The sequence below is a fragment of the Ricinus communis genome, chromosome 6 (assembly GCF_019578655.1).
Source record: "Ricinus communis isolate WT05 ecotype wild-type chromosome 6, ASM1957865v1, whole genome shotgun sequence".
In the NCBI taxonomy this organism is placed as follows: Eukaryota; Viridiplantae; Streptophyta; class Magnoliopsida; order Malpighiales; family Euphorbiaceae; genus Ricinus; species Ricinus communis.
Genome location: NC_063261.1, coordinates 12,390,912 through 12,413,869, shown reverse-complemented (window position 1 = coordinate 12,413,869; position 22,958 = coordinate 12,390,912).

Here is a 22,958-nt window from a genome sequence, read left to right as displayed (position 1 = left end):
GCTATCTTGATTCTATCGACAAGTACAAACCTAATCCTGAAATGTGCTAAAAATGCTCCCGATTCCAATACCTCCATCTGTAGCCCTTGATCATATAGTTCGTGCAACTCTTTAGTCAGGGTCTCTTTTATGCACTGATATGAGCAAGACTATCTACCGACTTCCTACTCAAGGCATCTGCCACGACATTCGCTTTACCTGGATGGTAGAGAATATTACAATCATAATCCTTCAGAAGCTCCAACCATCTTCTCTGCCTCAGATTCAATTCTTTCTGTTGAAAAATATACTTTAAGCTTTTATGATCTGTATATATCTCGCATGTCTCACCATAGAGATAGTGCATCCAGATCTTTAAAGCAAAAATTACTGCTGCCATCTCCAAATCATGTGTCGGGTAATTCTGTTCATGCTTCTTCAATTGCCTGGATGCATAAGCTACTACCTTTCCATTTTATATCAGGATGCAATCTAAACCCACTTTGGAAGCGTCGCAATACACCGTGAATCCACCAGTCCCAAAGGGTCAAGTCAACACCGGAGCTGAAGTCAAACAGTCTTTCAGCTTCAGAAAGCTTCTTTGACACGCGACAGTCCACTGGAACCTGACATTCTTTTGAGTCAGTTTAGTCAAAGGTGTTGCTATCCTCGAAAAGTCCTGCACGAATCGAAGGTAGTAGCCTGCCAATCCTAGAAAGCTATGCACCTCAATCACCGTGGTCGGTCTCTGCCAGTCAATCACCGCCTTTAGTTTCTTGGGATCCACCTGAATACCTTCTCTAGACACAATGTGTCCTAGAAAAGTAACGCTTTCTAATCAAAACTCACACTTGGAGAACTTAGCGTACAACTGATGCTCCCTCAACGTCTGAAGTACCATCCTCAGATGCCACGCGTGCTCCTCTTCGCTTCTGGAGTACACCAAAATATCATTAATGATTACGATGACAAAATGATCTAGAAACTGCTTGAACACCCGATTCATCAGATCCATGAAAGCCGCAGGAGCATTGATGAGTCCAAACGACATTACAAGAAACTCATAATGCCCATAATGCGTCTTGAACGCCGTCTTTAGCACATCTTCCTCATGGATCCTCGACTGGTGATACCCTGATCATAAATCAATCTTGGACAAGCATGCGGCTCCTTGAAGCTGATAGAATAGATCATCAATGCGAGGAAGCAGATAACGGTTATGAATTGTCGCTTTGTTCAGTTGCCGATAATCAATACAGAGGCACAAAGTACCGTCCTTCTTCTTCACAAACAGAACAGGAGCACCCCATGGAGACGTACTCAGTCTAACAAAACCCTTATCCAGGAGGTCCTGCAATTGCTTCTTTAACTCATTTAACTCAGCTGGTGCCATTCGGTAGGACAACAAGGAAATAGATGTTGTACCTGGTACCACGTCGATGCAGAATTCTATCTCTCTATTGGGCAGCAATCCTAGTAGTTCTTCTAGAAATACATCAAAAATTTCATAAACCACCAGAACGTCCTCAACGCAAACTTTTCCTGCTGAGGTATCTCTAACCAAAGCCAGATATCCCTGCCATCCACGGTGAAGCATCCGCCTAGCTATAATAGCTGACATGAGATTCGATGTAGTAGGTATATTCGCCTTTAAAATAAAACTTTGAGTCTCCAGGGATTCAAAAAGTTACTTGTTTCTCCCGGTAGTCCAACATGGCAAAATGCATAGCCAACCAATCCATTTCCAAAATCACATCAAAATCCATTACATCCAATAGAATTAAGTTAGCAACCAAATCTCAACCCTCAACTGACATCGGACACGATGGAAACACGATATCAATCTCTAAGGCATCACTTAACGGCATAGTGACCGACATCGGAACTTGAAGTCTAACGGGCTAAAGATCCAATCTTAAAGCAAAACTAGCGATATGAAAGAATGGGTAGCCCTAGGGTCTAATAAAACTCTAGCTTCAGAATAGCAGATAGGAATAATACCTGACACCATATCATTTGAGGCTCATGCATCCTAAGGAGTGAGGGTGAACACTCTCGCTTGCCTACGGCCTGATTGCTGAGAGCTTGAAGCTTGACTTTGAACTCTGCCCCTAGATCGACCTCCCACAGATCTACCTCCAAAACCATGGCCCTACTGGCCGACAAACTGAGATACACCCTAAAAATATCCCGGAGCTGTAGGAAAAAGTTGGTCGGTCGCACTAGCAGATGAGCCCTGAGGAAAAGCTGGCTGGCTGAAGTAGCGAGGGCATGCTCGAGCCATATAACCCATCTCGACACACTTGAAACAGGCTTCGCTGGAAGCTAGGCACGGTCCCTGATGTGACCTGCCGCACATCTGACAAGTGCTAGCCCCAGAACTAGAGCTGCTGTAGCCTGAACTCTGCCCACTACCATTGAAGCCTTGTCAAGGTTTGAATCCTCTGCTACTTTTTCAATTCTGTCTACCCTTTCGATGGGTACAGTAGCCTCTTTGCTCGGCCTGCTGGTCGGAACCTCTGGAGTAGCCTCCACTGCCGTAGTACTGCACAACTGGCTGCGCACTAGACTGACCTTCAGTCTTAGTCTTCTTTTTCCTATCATCGTCAGTCCCCTGGCCAAATCCTCGCAAGGTCATGTCTATTTGTTTGGTCATATCAGTCACTTCTAGGAAGCTGCTCCTCCTAGACTGAACCAAGGAGACAAACTCTGGACGAGTCTTGAAATATACTTGCTGTTCTTTTGCTCCTCGGTCCCCACAGCATAGGGTGCATACCTAGTCAGCTGTACAGACTGTCTGGTGTATTCAGCTACTGACAGGTCTTCCTTAATCATCCTTTCAAATCTCTCTCTATACTCTTGTCTTACGCTAAAAGGGATGAAATACTCTTCAAACTTGTCTTTGAACTGTCTCCACGACAATCCATCCAAAAGGGTGCGGATATAGTCTCTAAACCACTGAGATGCTATCCCCTTCAAAGAAAATCTGACCATCTCGATTGTCCTCCTATCAGAATAGTGCAAGTCGGATGCCCTTTTCTCGACCTCATCCAGGAAGTCCAAAGGGTTCCCAGCTGTCCCATCAAATTCCACGGGTCTCAATTTAGTGTACTCAAACATGGGAACATCGTCCGGATTCTTGATATCGGACCCACTACCACGGCTTCTTGAACCTTGGGCAGCCTGCTACTGCTGGAAGACTAATAACTACTCTAAGGCCCTCTACATCCCAGTCATATCGGTTACAAATGCCTCCACTGGGACTCCACTAGCACCATGTGCCTCCTAAGTCTCACTATGATCAGGTTGAGTCTCTGCTCGAGACCTACCTCGCCTTCTGGTACCACGGGCTGGGGCTGGAGGGATTGTCTGAGCAGAAAACTCATCCTAGCCTTCGCAGAGTTCGGCATGGTGAAAATAAGCAATGAAGCTATTAAAGCCAACAGACTCTCTAATGTATAGCACAAATACTAGAATCAACGAAACACGAAAGGACAGACTTGATTTTCTAATTTTTGCAATAGTTAATGAACCTAACATAGGTTGAAGGAAACTAAACCTAGGCTCTGATACCAACTTTATCACGACCTGATCTGTGGGCCCGTGACCAGCACTAGAGAATGGGTAGGCTTAAGACCACTGAATCTCGTAGTAAGCCTTACAAACTGATAATTCAATGAAATGCTTATAAAAATATATAATTAATCAAGACTGACATGCCACATACCAATCTAACTGGTCTTTGATAATATTTCATGTCCATAATGGACCAAAACAATCATGACAAATGAAAAGTATTACTACGGAAGGTTTAGAATGTAAAATAATAGAAAATATAAAAGTACAGATTATTTACAATAAGCCCGATGAAGAAAGAAGTCGGCTGTCAAAATACAGGATGGCGAAGAACTCTACCTGTCACCTGAAAAAAAATAAGTTTGAGACTGTCAATCTCGAGAATGAGTTAAAATCAAATAATCCTATAATTAATGTAGTCTCCTCAATAAATAATATTTATTAATTCAGTATATCATGCCATTGTATATTAAATACGAGTCACGCTATAATTTAGAAATAATATACATTTTAAGACTTATGGGACGAGTGCCTCAGCATAACCCTAACCCAAAATGCTAGTAGCCTTTAGGCTCTCTTATTCTAATAGGTCTGGCGCCCAGAGAGTAAAGCTCAACCAGGGTCCTTACATCCAGCCTGGACACTTCATTCCCAACTAAGCCGGCGCTCAGAGAGCATTTCTCGACCAGGCACCTTTCTCCGGCAGTCAAGCTTTCATAGCCTAGAGCGTTATACTCGATCAGGGCAAAATCCAAACATAACCTTGTTACCTGTCCCTGATTATTACCGGTGCGGTCCTAATGCAACCCATCAGATGGCATGTTCTACTATAGCCTCATTCCATTGTCATAATCATAATATAAATATAATAGTCATAGACTAACATCATTATTCAACAACATACTGAAATTAAGCATTTAGAATCTCAAATAAAGCAAGCGTGCAATTTATGTAAAGAATTAATTATAATAGTATTAAAATAACATTAATTGTGATTTCAAAAATAATGAGATAATTTTACAGATAATAATATTAGTATTAATTGTGGTAATTACTAATTAAATGAAATTATTTATAATGAGATACTGATAATCATATTAAACATAAATCACTAAAACATCGCATTAAATTTAGACATGTCAATAATGCAGTGATTAAATGATTTTAACTCATAGTTTTGTCTTGCTCCTCAGTCCACTCCTACACCTCGGGTGGAGCTGGCGGGAAGAATGAATTATCTATTCACGAAAAAACTCAATTAATAGACATTCTTAAATTTTTTCTAGGCCTAGATCCTTAGATTAGGCTGTCTAAAATTACTTTAGACTCGAGAATTGTCAGTAGAACCTCCCTAAATTACAGACGTTTACCCACCCCCCCCCCCCCCCCCCATAAAATGGATGCAGAACCTGCCAAAAACACTTTAGATATATTGCGATCAATTAACGGGAGTCGGGCCATCAAAACTGTATTAATTTTCTCGACTCTGCAACACATCATAATCACAAATAATTAAACCCAAATAATTTTTAAATTATCCATCACTGATAATTAATAGCTACAATATTTTTTTAAAATTACAACATTATTTTTAGGGTCTAAATAAAATTATACCGAGTCGAAATTGCAATATTTCACGCGTTCGAAGAACACCAAGGTTTAGAAGCCGGTCCTGCTAACAATGTCAGAATTCGTCCGAAATCGCCTACGTGAAGCTCGAGTTGCGAGGGTCCAAAAATACAAGAGTTTCGGCTGGAAAATGGCTGGAAGGCACCGGATCGGGGCCAGAAAGGTGCTGCTCCGGTGAAGCTTCCTGAGGCTACCGGCGGAGGATTTCACGACAAGGAGGGTCGCTTCTGGGGTTTTCAAGGCTGGGGAGTCTGAATCCGGTGTCGGTTTGCTGAAAGAACGCCGGTAGGGGGCCGAAACAGCGACGACAGTCCCTTTTCCTCCGATCGACGTCGCACGGAAATGAAAGGAAGAGGGGAAGGCGGTGCAGTAGCGGGAGGAAGGGGGAAGGAAGCTGGCGGAGGCAGCGGCTTGGTCGGCGTAGACGGCGAGGGCTAAAGTCGGCATCGGGGAGAAGGGAGAGAAGAGGAGGGAAAGGGAGAAGGGAAGGAAGAAAAGGGGAGGGGAAAAAGAAAAAGGAAGGAAAAATTTTTCTTTTCTTCTTTTTTTTTTATATTTATTACTATTATTATTTTTATTATTATTATTATTATTATTATTATTATTATTTTATTTTTTTAAAAGAATTGGGTATTACATAGGTTAAGCTTTGTACATAATTAATTAGTAAAATAGATTAATAAATTTAATCTAAGTTGGGCTTAATAAATTGGGCCACATAGGACCTCAGATTGTTGTATTAGTTACTTGTAAATATAAACTGTTTGTATTTAAAGGAATAGTTTGTTAAATAATAAAATTAAAGTCTAAGATACAAAAATATGGAGTTGGATTCGGGATCCATCTTTGGATATGGAGAAGCTTATATTGTCCTTTAGAACTAAGAAGGGGGATTGAATTGATAACCTTAAATTGCGTAAGATAATAATTTCAAGTAAAAACACAAGAGACTAAGGCTAATATAGAGAGAGTAAGGGTTAGAGAAGATGACACAAAAGATTTATAGTGGTTCGGGAATAAACCTCCCTACATGCACTCCTCAAGATCATACTTAAATATTTCATTATAATCATAAGGATTACAACATTTGGATTTTACAAGTGTACCCAATAACTTGGAGTTTTCAAGGCTCACACTAAACCTCTTCCCTTAGTAAATAAATCTCTCACTAAGTCCTTTAACCCTTGAGTATTGATAGTTATTCAACAACAAATTCCTTTTCTCTTTTGAGTTTTAGTTGAACAAAAAATTTTAACTTAATACACTTTATAAAAAAGAAATTGAGTGTAGAAAGTTGAAAAATAAATTTGCAAGAGTTTTAGTATATCTAACTTACACACTTAGTTATAAAGTCTTTAAGAAGGATATTTATAAACATACCAACTCCTTGGAGACGTTAATAATGAGGCCAAAACTCTTTAATTGCAAGATTTGATGACTTGGCAAAAATTGCCTAAAGTCATGGAAAGCACCCCTACACTTTCCAAGCGCACTTGCACTTTCTGAAAAGAGACATTGGGACTCCAACAGCTTCAGCCATGTGGCACTAATAGGGTGGTTGATGTCTCAACGGTTACTGACATTGCATTAATTGTGAAAATTATCCCCTCGTTATAATAGCGCCCTCGCGCTTGCCTTGTTTGTGCCTAGAAGCGCCCTCGCGCTTCTCATCGCACTATCTTTTGCCAGTTTTTGTCTCAAGGCCTAAAATGAGGCACCTTTGCGCTTCTGAAGCGCCCTCGTGCTTCTTAAAGCTTTGACACTTTGACTGCCAGGTGTCATGAAGCAATTGGATTGCTGTTAGGTGGAATTTTCAACGTCTCGTATACTTTTGGTCATATGAAAAACATCCCCGCATCTTGTAAGCGCCCTTATGTTTTTGGAGTCTTTTTGTAGTACTTGTTTCAAGACTTAAGAATGTTTAGGATAAACTTGGTTCCTTTGGTGCTCTGTCACATAGACACTCAGTCATGATGTTAGAGATAATCAATTTAGTTGTTAGGATCAAAATAGAAATCAATTACATCTTAGGTCAACAATCTCCCCCTTTTTAATTTTGACAACTAAATTGATTGAAAATTCAGAACTAATTAAATATAGGTGCAATTAAATAGCTAATAACTAACATTCAAGAGCCAAAGAATAAATTTACTTAAAGTAATTTAATAATTTGTTACTCCCCCTTAATGTTTGCATTTTCTCCCCTTTAGTTTTTGTGAGTAAGCATATTTGGTTTATACTTCCCCTTTTGATCAATTAGGCACATACTTGATAACTTTTAGTAATCAATTACTCATGTTAAGTATTAATCAATTTAGATTTCTCTTCATAGATTTCTTTTCCTCTTTAGGTATTAATCAATTTAGATTTCTCTCCTCCTTTGACAAAATTAAAAAGAACAAGAAAGGTAAATTGCAAAGAGATAAGAAAAATACGATAAAATTGTATTTATAAAGAGAATACTATACATATATGTGATCAATGAAAGGAAGACATGCATGAGAAGGAAAAATAAAATGAGAAGTGAGGAAATAAAATAAAAAAAAATAAAAATGAAGATTTCAATCTTCTTCTTCATCACCTCTTCTTCTTCTTCCTCTTGATAGACCATAAGCTCCTTTCCTTTTCCATAAGAGCTTGCTTGAGGAGGTGGAATTGCAGCATCTTCTTCTTCTTCCCAATCCTTTACATGACAATGAGGAATCTTGTGAGCGTTTTAGATTTCTACTAAGTCGCATATAATGGTGGAGATAATTCCAAGTTTTTTTTTCATTTGCTTAAGGACTTTGTTTTCAAAAGAAAGAAAAGATGATGTAGGAAAAGAAGAAGGAGTTGGTTCACTTGGGATCCTATGGTCTTTCTTCCTTTTCTTCCTATCATCTACATATTCCCTTATAAGAAGAAAGAAATCCCCATCTATTTCCCACTTAGGTCCAAGTCTAATGACTTTGGCATGCTTTCAGAAAGCTAAGCCTAGCAAAAGTGGTGAAATATGAGGAGTTAAATAAGTTTTGGTGATGGGAGTAAGGGCTAGGAAGTGCGTGGCAATTTTGATGATATGGGAGGAGACAAGAATGACACCTTTTTGAGTATTGCCAAGATGAAAAAGGTGATCAAGAAAAAATTTAGAAGTGAGGATGCGCTTACCATGAATCATTGTATAGAGGAAAAGATCTTTTTATGGAACTTTCTCAACCCCATTATCCTTTGTATGGATATTGGTGGCTATGATCCTATGCACTACGCAATATGTTAGGGATTTAAGATCTTTAGAAAGGGATTCTTTAGAATGGGTTTCTTTAGTTGAGATTTGCTTCAAAAATTGGAAAAAAAGAAAGAGGCATCTCTATAAGATATTCAATAATTGAGAGATGGCTTCTTTCTTAAAAACCAAAGATGGAGGAGAATTGGGTTCAAGAAAGGGTTCTTTCTCCCCAAAGAGATTCCTTAGTGAGATTCTTAAATCCATTTTCTAAGATTAGAGGAAGGAAAAAGTCTTTAAGCCCTACATTATCAAGGAGTGTTTGTACCTCTTATGAAATACCAAGCTTAAGGAGGACTTCTTAATCAAAGAATCTACTAGGTTGAGTTTCTTTTCTCTCTATGGTCATATACTTAATTTTTAGTTCATCATTCACTCCCTTCATTCTTTCTACGATTGATTCGGATGATAAAATTCCTCCTAACAGCTTTTCTTGGCTTCATGCTTATCTTGAGGAAAAGGAAGAGAAATTTGGAATTTTTAAAAAAGAAAAGATGAATTTTTGAAAGTTTAATTGAATAATTGTGAAAAAGTGATGCAAATGTGTAAGATGTGGCTTTTATAGCCTTAAAGGGGTGTGGAAACGGTAAAAAATGGCTAGTTTCACATTAAAACTGATTTTTTAAAAATCTATAACGGCTATTTTTTTGATGAAATCGATAAGAAGCGTGGTTGCATTTTTAAAAAAATAGTCACAATGGCTATAATTTTAAGAAACCGCGGATGCGCTGAGAAGTCATGAGCTAGCTTTTAAGGTCATTTCCAAGATTGCGTACGGACCTATAATGCGCGAGCGCTTTTTGTAATTTCGTACAAAAAACTATGCAAAAATAAATGAATGAGCATGCTCTTTTTACATTGATCACATTATTTCATGTATAAGTATTGAAATGCACAAACATTAAAGGTGATCTAGTGCAAGGATAAATTCAATACTCAAATGTTGCACTAGAAAATAAAACACAAGTATAAGCATTACAAATAAAAGATTATACACAATTGGCAAGAATTTAAGCTAAGGTGCTTCCATCTATCATTCCTAGTTCTCTTTTTATGAAATTCATTCTCTCCTCATTTAGGGGTATAGTGAAAATATCGGCTAGTTGTTTATTTGTATCAACATACTTTAGTACTACATTACCATTTTTAACAAGATCTCTCAAGAAATGGTGTTTAATATCTATGTGCTTTCTCCTAAAGTATTGAATAGGATTCCTAGAAAGGTTTATAACACTAGTGTTGTCACATTTGATAGGAATGTGTTCAACCTCTCTCCCATAATCTCTAAATTGTTGACTCATCTAAAGGATTTGAGCACAACAACAACATGCCGCCACATATTCGGCTTCCGTGGTGGAGAGAGAAACCAAGACTTGTTTCTTACTAAACCAAGACACTAAGCATTCACCTAGAAAATAGCAAGTTCCAGAGGTGTTCTTTCTATCTAATAAACTACTAGCATAATCGACATCCAAATAACCTATTATATCAAAGGAAGTTTCTCTAGGATACCAAAGTCCTAAGTTCAAGTTTCCACACAAATATTTCAAAATTCTTTTGACGACATTTAAATTAGACTCTTTTAGATAAGATTGAAATTTAGCACAAAGGCAAAAACTATACATAATATCACGTTTAGAGGCAGTTAAGTATAAAAGTGAGTCGATCATACCTCTATAGAGCTTTTTATTTACGCTCTTACTCTTCTTATTCTTGTCCAATTTAGTTGGGACACTCATTAGAGTCTTGCTACTTTGCAACCATCAATCTCAAATTTCTTTAGGAGCTCTCTTGTGTACTTGGATTGGTGATGAATACTCCATCTTTGATTAGCTTGATTTGAAGACCAAGAAAGAATTTGAGCTCTCCCATCATGCTCATTTTAAATTCCCTAGTCATACACTTAGTAAAATCCTCATAAAGCAATTCATTAGTAGCTCCAAATACAATGTCATCTACATAAATTTGAACAATTAGTGTATCATATTTATGTTATATTACAAAAAGAGTAGTATCAACCTTGCCCTTTTGAAATCCGTTTTCAATTAAAAATGAACTAAGCCTTTCATACCAAGCTCTAGGAGCTTGTTTCAACTTATTCAAGGGTTTAGAGAGTTTAAAAACATGATTGGGAAACTTATGGCTTTCAAAACTGGGAGGTTGCTCAACATAGACTTCCTCCTCAATGAAAACATTTAGAAAAGCACTTTTCACATCTGTTTGAAATAATTTAAAATTTATGTGACATGCATATGCTAAAAGCATCCTAATAGCTTCTAATTTAGCAACTGGAGCAGAGGTCTCATCATAATCAATGCCTTCCTCTTGGTTGTAACCTTTTGTAACCAATCTAGCTTTATTTCTAGTGATAGATCCTTGCTCATCTAGCTTGTTTTTAAACACCCATTTACAACCTATAATTTGGTTATCCTTAGGTCTAGGAACAAGTTTCCATACTTTGTTTCTTTCAAATTGGTTGAGTTCATCTTGCATAGCAATAATCCAACTCTCATCATTTAGAGCCTCATCGATGGTCCTTGGCTTAATTTGAGAAATAAAAACTACATTATTTAAAGCTACTAGTTTAGAACGAGTACTTACACCTTTCGATAAGTCTCCAAGACTTGAGTAGGGAGATGATTCTTTTTGAAGTTCCAAGCTTTTAAAAGACTTTGGGAGCTTTCCATCTCTTGGGGGTCTAGAGTTCCACCTTGATTGCATTGATCTTCCTAAACTTCCTCTATAGGTTCGTTTACTCCTTTTGAGGGGTCATCAACATTCACTTTGAGTTCCTCAAATGCACCTATAAGATCATTCACACAAAAACCTTTCCTAGGATCAAGCTTGTTTAATTCATTAAATTACAACATCCATAGACTCTTCAACTACTAGAATACATTTATTAAAGACTCTATAAGCTTTGTTTGAGGTGGGATATCCTAGGAAAATTCCTATAGCGGTTTTGGCATCAAATTTTCCAAGATTGTCCTTGGTATTTAAAATGTAGCATTTGCAACCAAAAACTCTAAAATATGAGACTTTAGGTGGTCTTCCTTTCCAAAGCTCATAAGAAGTTTTATTTAGTAAAAGTCTTTTAAAAATTCTATTTGCAACATAAAAAGTAGTGTTAACGGCTTCGGCCCAAAAATAAGAAGGAAGTTTATACTCATTGAGCATTATCCTAGCCATTTCCACTAGTGTTCTATTTTCCTTTCCACAACTCCATTTTGTTGGGGAGTTCTATGAGATGAAAAATTGTGAGAAATTTCAAATTCTTTACAAAAGTTTTCAAAAGATCATTTTCAATTTCTTTTTCATGATCACTCCGTATAGAGGAAATCAAATACCCTTTTTCATTTTGAACACGTTTTGCAAAAGATTTGAAAATATTGAAAGCTTCATTCTTATGAGCAAGGAAATTAATCTAAGTAAATCTAGAGTAATCATTAACAATCACAAATGCATATGACTTTCCACCCAAACTAGCTACTCTAGTAGGTCCAAACAAATCCATATGTAATAGTTGAAGTGGTCTAGAGGTACTTACAATAGTTTTGGATTTAAAGGATGATAGATGTTATTTTTCCATTTGACATATGGTTCGTAAGGCTTGTTTTTTATGAACTTCATTTTGGAAAGCCCATTACTAGCTCCTATTTGGCTAACTTGTGTAGAAACTCTATACTTGCATGTCCAAGTCTTCTATGTCATAGCCAAGACTCATCACTAATATACACAAGACACTTAAAAGATTGATTAACAACATTGTGTAGGTCAATTATGTAGGTGTTACCACTTCTTTCACCTTTGAACATTACTTTGTCATCCACTAGGGAATTGATAAGACATCCATTGGAGTCAAAAGTGACTTTGTTCCCTTTATCATACAATTGACTCACACTTAATAAATTATGTTTCAAACCATCGACTAGGAAAACATCATCAATGAAAGATTTATCATCCTTACCAATGGAGTCGATGTTAATTACCTTATCCTTGGCATCATTTTTGAAAGTTACTTTGCCTCCTTTATAGTCCTTGACATTTACGAAGAGGCTCTTGTCACCCGTTATATGCCTTGAACATCCACTATCAACATGCCAAAGATTTGTGCTTGTAGATTTAAGACACACCTACAAAAAGGAGTCAGTTTCACTTGATTTTAGGTACCCAAACAAGGTTGGGTCCTTTGGGGTTAGCATTCAAAAATTCATTCATGAAAATGTGCATTTTCCTTATTTTGCATTTCACATTGATGTGTCCATTCTCATGCAATAATGGCAAGTGACCTTAGAATTCTTAATGGAATTTGAATTAGTCTTCTTATCAATTTTGCTTGAGGCTTGGACCCTATATGATTACCTTTATACATGCATGAACAAGGTTTATCAACATTTGTGTTTCTATATATGAATGCATATTTTGTTCCTCTTAGCTTAGCCTTAGGACATGTGTGTCTTTCCCTTTCTTTTGACTGAAAGGTCTAGGGTGTGTATTGCTCTTTGAAACTCCATTTAAGTTTCTCCCAAATGTTTGTGATTGAGTGACTTTGACAAATATTGTTTTATGAGATGAGGATGATAAAGCTCCTTAGAACCTAAGTCCATGTCTTACAAGGGGAGGTCTTTGAGACACAACTAGTGTGTCAAGAGACTCTTTCCCTTTGTGAAATTTTAAAATTGAGTTCCTAAGCTCTTCAACTTTATTTTTCAAAGAATTGTTTTCTTTAAAAAAAATTTCTTTTTAGACATCATCCAATAATTTTCTTAAGTCATCAGTGAAAGTTTTTAAGGAGTCAATTTCCTTCTTTGAAGTTTTAAGGTCTTCTTTCAAGCTAGAAATTTATTTTTGTAAAAATTTAATTTTGAAAGCATATTTTATAAGAGATCATCCTTATCATCCAACAAGTCATTGCAAAAAGAATGAGAAGATGAACAAGAAGAAGAAGAGTTCCATGAATGAGAAGTGGAGCATACCTCTTAGGAGTCTTCCATATGTTTCATGAAGCAAAGATTAGCCTCCTCTTCTCTTTCACTTTCATTGTTGGAGGACAAAGATGCATCACCCTAAGTAACCTTCAAACTCTTGTTCTTCTCTTTGTCTCATTTCTTCCTCTTCAAGTACTTGGGACAATCCGGTTTGATATGCCCTGCTTTCCACATGCGTAGTAAGTGATTTCCTCCTTCTTGTCCCTTCTTATTTTTGATTTGGAGAAGGACTTTTTGCTTATAAATGGCTTGTTGCTTCTTCTCCTTTTGACTTCAAGTATCCTCTTGACATGCTTGGTGATGAGCGTCATAACACCACTCTCACGTAGGACTTCCCCTTGATCCTCATCATCACTTGGACATCAATTGTATCTTAAGCTCTTGTGCTAGCCTTCAGAGCTAAGACTTTCTTCTTCCTACAATCTCTATCAACTTCATCCCTCATAAGAGACATCTCATGAGTTAGAAGCTTACTTATAAGGACATCCGTAGGAATCTTCGTTAAGTCTTCATTTGCTTCTTCAATGCTAGCCACTTTAGCACCATATTTATCCAAAGGAAGGCTCCTAAGCATTTTTTTTTGTTAATGTCCACTAGCTCATAGTGCTTTCTAAGCTTTCTCATGTTATTGATAATAGTGAGAAGTCTATTTGTCATATCAGTGACAAACTCATTAGGCTTCATCTTAAATATCTCATATTCGGTGATGTACATTTAGATCTTCCTTGATTTTATTTGCTTCGTGCCTTCATTATAGTTCTCCAAGATAGTCTAAATTTGATGAGCCGTGGTACAATGTTGCACTCTCCCACACTCTTCTCTAGAGAGGCAACTCACAAGTATAGCCATTGCTTGCTTGTTCTTATGGTTGTATTTCTTGTGGGCATTAACCTATTCTTCTCTAAGAAGGATTCTTTCTTCACCATTCTTTATTTTGGTAGGAGCTTTCCATTCCTTCACTATATAGTCCCACACTTCAGTGCCATATAAATTTAAATAGATTTCTATACGGAACTTTCAAAATGCATAGCCAGATCCATTGAAGAATGACTTGACATGTTGGACTCCTTCATTGGTTGCCACGATCTTACAACGACTTGACATGTTGGACTCCTTCATTGGTTTCCATGATCTTTACATTTGCAATTAAGCTTGATAGAAGTGAACTTGCTCGGATACCATTTGGTATCCCTTGGAACCAAAAAGGATGGTTGAATTGGTGATCTCAAATTGTAGAAGATAATGATTTTAAGCAAAAACACAAGAGATTAAGGCTAATGTAGAGAGAGAAAGGATTAGAGAAGATGACACAAAAGACTTATAGTGGTTCGGAAATAAACCTCCCTACATCAATCCTCAAGATCACACTTGAGTATTTTACTATATTGACAATGATTATAACCTTTAGATCTTACAAGTTTATCCAACAACTTGGTATTTTCAAGGCTCACACTAAACCTCTTTCCTTAGTGAATCAATCTTTCACTAAATCCTTTAACCCTTAAGTATTTATGGTTACTTAATAATCAATTTCTTATATTTTTAATACCTAGGCTCACACAACAACCTTTTTGAGTTTTAGTTGTACAAAGAGTTTCAACTTAATACACTTTACAAAGAAAGAAATTGAGTGTAGAAAGTTAAGAAATAAATTTGCAAGAGTTTTAGTATATCTAATTCACACACTTAGTTATAGAGTCTTTAAGAGGGGTGTTTATACACATACCAACCCCTCAGAGACGTTATAATGAGGCTAAAACTCTTTAATTGCAAGATTTGATGACTTAGCAAAAATTGCATAAGGTCATGGAAAGCGGCTCCACGCTTTCTGAAAAGAGACGTTGAGGCTCCAACGGCTCTAGCCACATGGCACTGATAAGGTGTTTAATTTTTCAATGGTTACTGACATTGCATTAATTGCAAAAACCGCCATCATGCTTGCCTTGTTCGTGCCTAGAAGCACCCTCGCACTATCTTCTGCCAGTTTTTGTCTTAATGCCTAAAGTGAGGTGCCCTTGCACTTCTTGAAGTTTTGACACTTTGACTGCCAGGTGTCATGAGGCAATTGGCTTGCTATGAGGTGGATTTTTCAACATCTTGTAAATTTTGGTCATATAAAAAGTGCTCCCGCGCCTTGGAAGCGCCCTCACACTTTTGGAGTCTTTTTGCAATACTTGCTTCAAGACTTAAGAATGTTTAGGATAAGCTTGATTCCTTTGGTGCTCTGTCACATAAACACTCAGCCATATGATGTTAGAGATAATCAATTTGGTTGTTAGGATCAAAATAGAGATAAATTGCATCTTTGGTCAACAGCTTCCTTATGGAATATAGTATGCTACTCAAATTAGTAATAGTATTCTGAAGAATTATCCGAGTAGTGACGGATTAGCGACAAAAACAAATTAATTTTATTCTTTTAATAAAAACATTAGTGACAAATACTAATAGTAAAGCCAAGTGAGAGAATTTCCATTGCATTTTAGCAACAAATTACAAATTCGTTGTTGTAAGTACCAAGACTTAGGAATGAATTGTTCTTTGCTATCTTCATGACCTTAGCAAAGATTGGTACCCCGTCACTAAATGGCAAGGATGTAGCTAGAGTCTGTCCCTTGCTAAATTAGCTAGGGATTCACGTCCATATTTAAATGGTCTTCAAGTCCTTCCCACCATCTAGCGGTACAATTCCATTGATATCTCTATCGCTATCTTAGTGACGAACCCTAAATATCCATCGGTAAATGATTAGTAAGGATCACATTACCAATGGAATATTTTCGTAGTAAGTCCATCGCTAAAGTGAATTACCGATGGATTTATGCCCTGTACCGACGAATTAGTCTATCACTGACTCTCTTATTTTTTTGTAGTATTTGCTTATATCTTTTAAGAGACAAGCAAATATGTTTAGAGTTCAAAGCTGATTAAACATAACCTTAATTAAAATTGAAACACAACTCATAAATTGAAACGATGTATATGAAGTTTTAATCAAATTAACCTAATTTAAGTGGAAGTATAAAATAATCATAAATGGGTTTAAACTATATAAATCTAATAGAAATACTCATATCATACTAAAAAAAAGTAATTTATTGATTCACGTTAATGTTATTTCAAACTGATAATTAATCATAGTTTTATATTTTAATAAATCCACCTAAATGAAAATATAAAAAATAAGTATTTAAAATTGATTAAATAGAATTATTGATCCATTTTTTATATAATTCCTTTTTTTATGTCACTTATATTATTTTCTTAATTATAGTTTGTTATATTAATTCTACTTTTCTTTTTATTCTCTTCCAAACATACATAAAAATTATAAAAAAAAAAGTGAAATTTCATTTAAAATGAAATACATATAAAAATTTGTTTACCTGTTGATGACCTGATAACCTAGTAATGTACCAATACATAAATGTATCATATCAAGAGCCCAACTATCGTAAAAGTTTTTGATATGATATACCCTCGTGGTAGAATGTAATTGCTCTTTCTTTTAAAGAAACAATTATAAAAAATGACCTTGATTATTTTTTTAATCAACATAAAGGCCCTAACACAAGTCAGACAATTTTTTTGCTGCTTAATTAACAGAAATTTCCTGCTGCCCATGACGTGGCAATTTGATATGTTGCCACATGGCAGTAAAATTTACACATAAAATAAAATGAATTTATGAACTATAGTCTATGATTAGGTTTATGCACACTTTAAACAATAAAAAGACCCTTCTATACTAATTTATTTATGTTTCTTATTCTACCTTAGTCTTTTGAAAAAATATCAGAAATAACTATATTTCTCACTTTTGTTTATCAAATCTAGAGTTTTTTAAACTTTTCTTTCAAATTTTAGGATATCTTTGAAATATTTTTTGTCAACAAATATTTTTCGAATCTAGATATCGAAGAAATTATGGAGAACTTGATAATGAGAACGATTGAGGATGGTCAAACCCCAATTAGGGTTGTGAATAATTGATTAGAACATTGCGGATTTTGAAATTGTAGAGACTAAAAAGTAGATCTTTTCAAAAAAAAATTGGCCCCATGAGCCATTCAGCTCTTCATACAGCCAAATCGGCTGTATATAAAGCCAATCGGCTTAGTATAGAACCGGTCAGCTCTGTGTAAAGCTGATTGGCCATACATAGTCTCGATTGATTCTGAATCTAAAATCGGATATTGTTTTAAATTATTTTTTTATTTAAGATGCTAAAATTAGTGAAAAGTTAATTTCTAGAATCTCTTATTGATAAAAATTCAAATATTTTAAATAATTTTTAATGATTTGGTATTTATCGATAAAACACCCCGATAAGTCCAAAATAACTATTTTTAACTATGGATATTATCAATAGCTGAGAATGTATATAAAAAAGACTTAGGATTTTCTAAATTTATTCTTCTATAAATAGAAAGAGAGGCCTTAAGCTTTGGATTGGCAATTCTCAGCAACTAAGAGCAATAGACAATTTATTTTACAACTTCCAACAAAAACGGCATAAGTATAAGGCATATCATCACACTTTCAAATCAAAACACATACCCTAAATACTCTCGATTCTTACCTAATATTTGATTCAATCTTCTGCTTGTCACTTGAGATTCGAGGATCTGCATAATACGGTGACAACCTAAAGGTTTCAAATCGCATCATCGTCATATCTCTACCCCTTTTCTTAATTTCTTTTCAAATTTTTAATTGTATCATGATTATGTTTCTTTTATGATTAGCATGCTTTGTATTAGCTTTTTTTATGAATGAATATATTCATATCTCATGCATACTTCTTAGGTTTTAAATCAGATAACATCATGATCTTGGGTTTTTAAAATTTAAGGATCATATGAAAGGTCCAATATGCTAGTTTTATTTTCCTCTAATGATAATTCATGAATTAGATAAGTTTTGTATCATATACATGATTAAATTAAGTTTTGTATCATATACATGATTAATTAAATTTCTCTAAAGTTTTCATGGTTAAGGATTTGATTATTGTAACTGTCTTATATGTTTTGATGCATTCTTGTCTCAAATTTTATTACTTTGCATGTCATTTTCTTGCCTTTTATATATATTAACCTTTTTTTGATGTGTCTCTATGCATGTATATCGAGTTTTGAGAGGTCAAGCATTAAATTAAACCGAAATCGTCTTAGAACATGAACCTAGAGTCGATCGGCTTAGTGTTGTCACCAATTGGCTATGCATAGAACCGATCAGCTCTGTGATATCATCAATCGATTGTTCGTTCCAAATCACCATAATTTATGAATTTTTGAACCCTTTTGCTAATTTTTGCCAATTTTGACTTGGTTTAGTCATTTTTCTTAAATTTATTAGTTGTAGGAAGGATTGTAAGTTTTACCGCTTTCTTTATCTTGCTTTTTTTCTACTTTATTTTGCTTGACACCATTTGCATCCTTGAACTGATAACCATCTTTCAGCTAACTAACCTTTATTCTTCATAATAATTAGCTTGGGACAGTTTATTTGCAAAGATCACCGGCAGAATGAAATATAATGCTATTAACCAATTTAAGGATTCCAATTTCACAATGTGAAGTTATTCAGTTAAACCAATGATTCGTTATTGGAGCAAATAGCAACAACCACCATTTCATTAGAGAGAGCCAATAATTTTTTCCATTGTTATTATATAACTAACTATATGATTGTCAATGAAATTGGACATATAGACTTACACCTTAAGACTTGGACTTTGATATGAAAATTGTGGTCTATTTAGATTAACATATTGGTAAGTTTGGGCTAAAATTAAAATCCAATTAGACTTAGTGAACTTTGCCATGCTTAGTTAATTAATCAATTCACTTATAATAAGATCATTAAAATAGGCTTTGGCATGTAAGATGTAGCCCATTTAGGTTAAAAACTTGGTAATTAAAGCATAATTCGTAATTATGCTAGACTAGGTGGGTTTTTTATACATAACTGAATAGTTAACTTAGGCTAACAATACAAATACAAATTGGGCTTAACAAAAATAGGCTAGAGCTAGATGAACTTCACATGTTGTAGTGCTTGATGTGCAAAAATAAAGATACATCAAATAGCACAAGGTTGAAGTTTGTGGTGTGTATGGTGAGATAGGTGAACAAAGGTAGTGCAACCAAAGACATTAAAAGGTAAGTTCGATGATGATGATGATGAGGTAAGGCTTCTATTTAATGTATCAAGTGGTGTATGAAAGTCTAGTGTACGAGATGGAATTCAGTTTGTAAGGTAAGTGGTTGAGGACAAAGTTTCTCCCTAATATTGGAGGCATATTGGCTTCAGATAGTATAGCTCGTATCATTTCTAAGATATGTCAATTTTTCTTTCTGCAATCCTATTTTGTTAGGGAGAATAAGGACATGTGGTTTGATGGATTGTGCCATGTTAATAGAGGAACTGCGTGAGTTCATGATTAATGAATTCACCTCCACTATCTGTCCAAAGTACTTGAATTGAAGTTTTATATTGAGTTTGCACCATCAAATAAATTTCTTGAATAATAAGTAAACATCCTGCTTACTTTTCATCAAGCATATTTATGTCATATTATTATAATTATCAATAAAGAAAACAAACCACCGAGCTCCATTTCAGGTCAGCACCTTTGCAGGTCTCCAAACATCAGAGTGTATAATTAAATGGTGCTGAACTTTTATTTAAACTTATCAGAAAAGAGACCGATGGCTTTTTGCTAGTCCATACATTTCATATTTAAAGTTCAAAGTAGATATTTTTTAAAACAATATACGAAATAAATATTTTAAATATCCAAATGAGGCATGTCCAAGATGCTTATACCATAACCAAATTGTATTTTCTATACTTGAGGATATCAAATTCCCCAAATTAACTCGGTCAATGCACTTAATAGAGCTTTCCTTTTCTAGTACCACAACCAATCATTCCCTTCAAAATACAATAATCATACCAAAAAATTAGTACACAATTCAAAGAGGTGGTTAGTTGAGATATAGACATTAAATTGAAATTAGAGAATGCACAATTAGAACAGATTCTAAATTTGTTTATTAAGAGAAAATGGCCTTTTACCAGTAACACTAGTTTTCTGTACCATTGGCTATAGACACAATAGATTGCTCTAATGGTAAGTGTGTTAAAAAATTATGATCAATTGATCTAGAATCAATAATCCATGCATACGACCTAATAGTAGCAGAATTATAAAATGATTTACCTCGTAATTCTAAAGATATGTGTAAGGTAGCAACCTCTAGCAAGAAAGGTTGCTCAGCTACAACTGTTGATACTGATACAGTTTTTAGACTTTCATTTCGGGGCTTTAGAAGTGTAATGCCCACCTAATACATTTGCATTTATTTTTATAACATGTATATCATATAGATATGAGAAATACATGAGATATGTGTGGTATTAATGCTAATGTTAAATAGAAGAACATTATAAATGTTACAATTAAGTACATAATAAGAATTAAAAAGTTAAGGGATTAAATTGATTAATGGTAAAACAAAGGGGTTAATTAAACCTAAAAAATACGATAGAAAAGAGGAAGAAGAAAGAAAGGGTGGTAGTTCTTCTTCCTTCTTCTTCTTCTTCAAAAAAATAAAAACTGAATTTTTAAGTAGAATTTGAAAGTTTAGAATTCATTTTAGATCTTAATCTTCATCTACAAAGGCTTTAGAGGATTACTTGGTAAGTAATTTTAATATTTTGTTGAATTGAGTTAGGGTTTAGAAGACATAGAATTCGAGTTCTAAAGATCCAATTTTTCAGTCTTATTATTTTGATCATATCTTCAGCTAGGAAGTTTTAAATCGAGTGTTCTTTGATGATATAGAAACTCTGAAGAGTTATCTAAAACTTTTCTTTATTTAGCTCGATCTGAATCAGGCTCTATGTTAGTATAATAAGAGAAAATATTTTATTGTTCAGTTTCCACCTTTGGTCTGAGTAAGGTAGATTATTTTATAGGTATATTTCTATATACACCTCCAACTGAAATAAAATCAGTTTTAAATTATATTAGACACATAAATTTAGTGATCTAGAAAGTTTCATCATGAAATTTGTTGTATAGAAGTTTTGGTGGATTTTTAAATTCACCCTATTAATTCTGTCATAGTTGGCAGTCACATATATTTAGATAGTTTAGTGATGTTATCATGCTAGATGAAATTCTATTATTTTTGGGTGTTTAAAAATAAGTGAATTATGATCTATTTCAGCTAAACCAATTTGGAATGAGAGTGACACCCAAGTAAATACAAGCAAAGGAAAGGGAGCAACAAAGGTAAGTGAGTAACTTAATATTCTATGTGATTATAACACAAAATAAATATTTATTTGTTAAATTGATTGATTAAGAAAAATGTATATAATATATTAATAGATGCTAATTTTTATTTATGGTGATTTTTTTTAATTATAGTATTGATGGGCGATTGTTTTCGAAATGAGATTATACATATGAATGTTGATTGGTAAATTCAGGTGTCCTGTTATAATGTGAACAATATATTTGATTTAGCGATATCTAGAGTCTTATAATTCCAAATGGAGTGATACTTATTGCTATAGAAAATTGGAGATGTAACTTACAAATGTTATAGAAATAGAGGAAGCTTGATTTTACTGTTTTGATGGCCAATTTGGATTATACTTTCTGTTGCTCAATTTTATTGACAACTTGACTATGGTGGATTGATTTTGATGTTTCTCTTTCTATACACATCCATTGATGTAAAATAAGTTTCAAATTAATCTAGACTTATAGTATTACTGATCTAGAGAATATGGTTTTGGAATTTCTAATGTGGAATTTTTGGTGTACTTTTGAATGTACACTATTAAATCTGTCATGCCGAAATATAGTATATTTTTGGTATATCATAGGTATATTATGGTTTCTTATATATTGTAGAGATGTTAATTGTTTAAATGGAGTAGTATATGATATATATAAATATAAGAATTATGGTTGGATGAATGTAAGGACGCAATGGTACTTGTGAATGAGGTAAGACTGTGTGCGATATGGAACTTCCCACAAGATTATAGTTGGTTGTATGCGTATGGGGATTCATGAAAATAAAAAAATAATAATTATGGAATTAAATATAATTCACAAGTTCATTGTTGTCTTAAAGAAAATACTATAACAATGTTCATATACACACTATAAAGTCATAATTAAATATCGAATGGTTTGATCCTTGATAATACTACATGTTTGATTATGTTATTTTTCATAGGAAATTATGTTATTCTTTTGTTGAGTTGCAGGCTCACTCCTCTGCATTATTTTTTTTTCAGGATTAGAAGAATTATAATTGGCCTTGATGAAACATTTGCATCAGTCGCACTAGCATTGTGTCAGGTAGGTCAGTAAGAGGTCGCCCTAAGTTTTTCTTGAACGTGACATGTCTAATTAATTTTATTATCATGTATAAAATTGGTGTATTTTATGTGTATATAAAAAAAAAAGAGTGTACTATTTGATGTTGTGA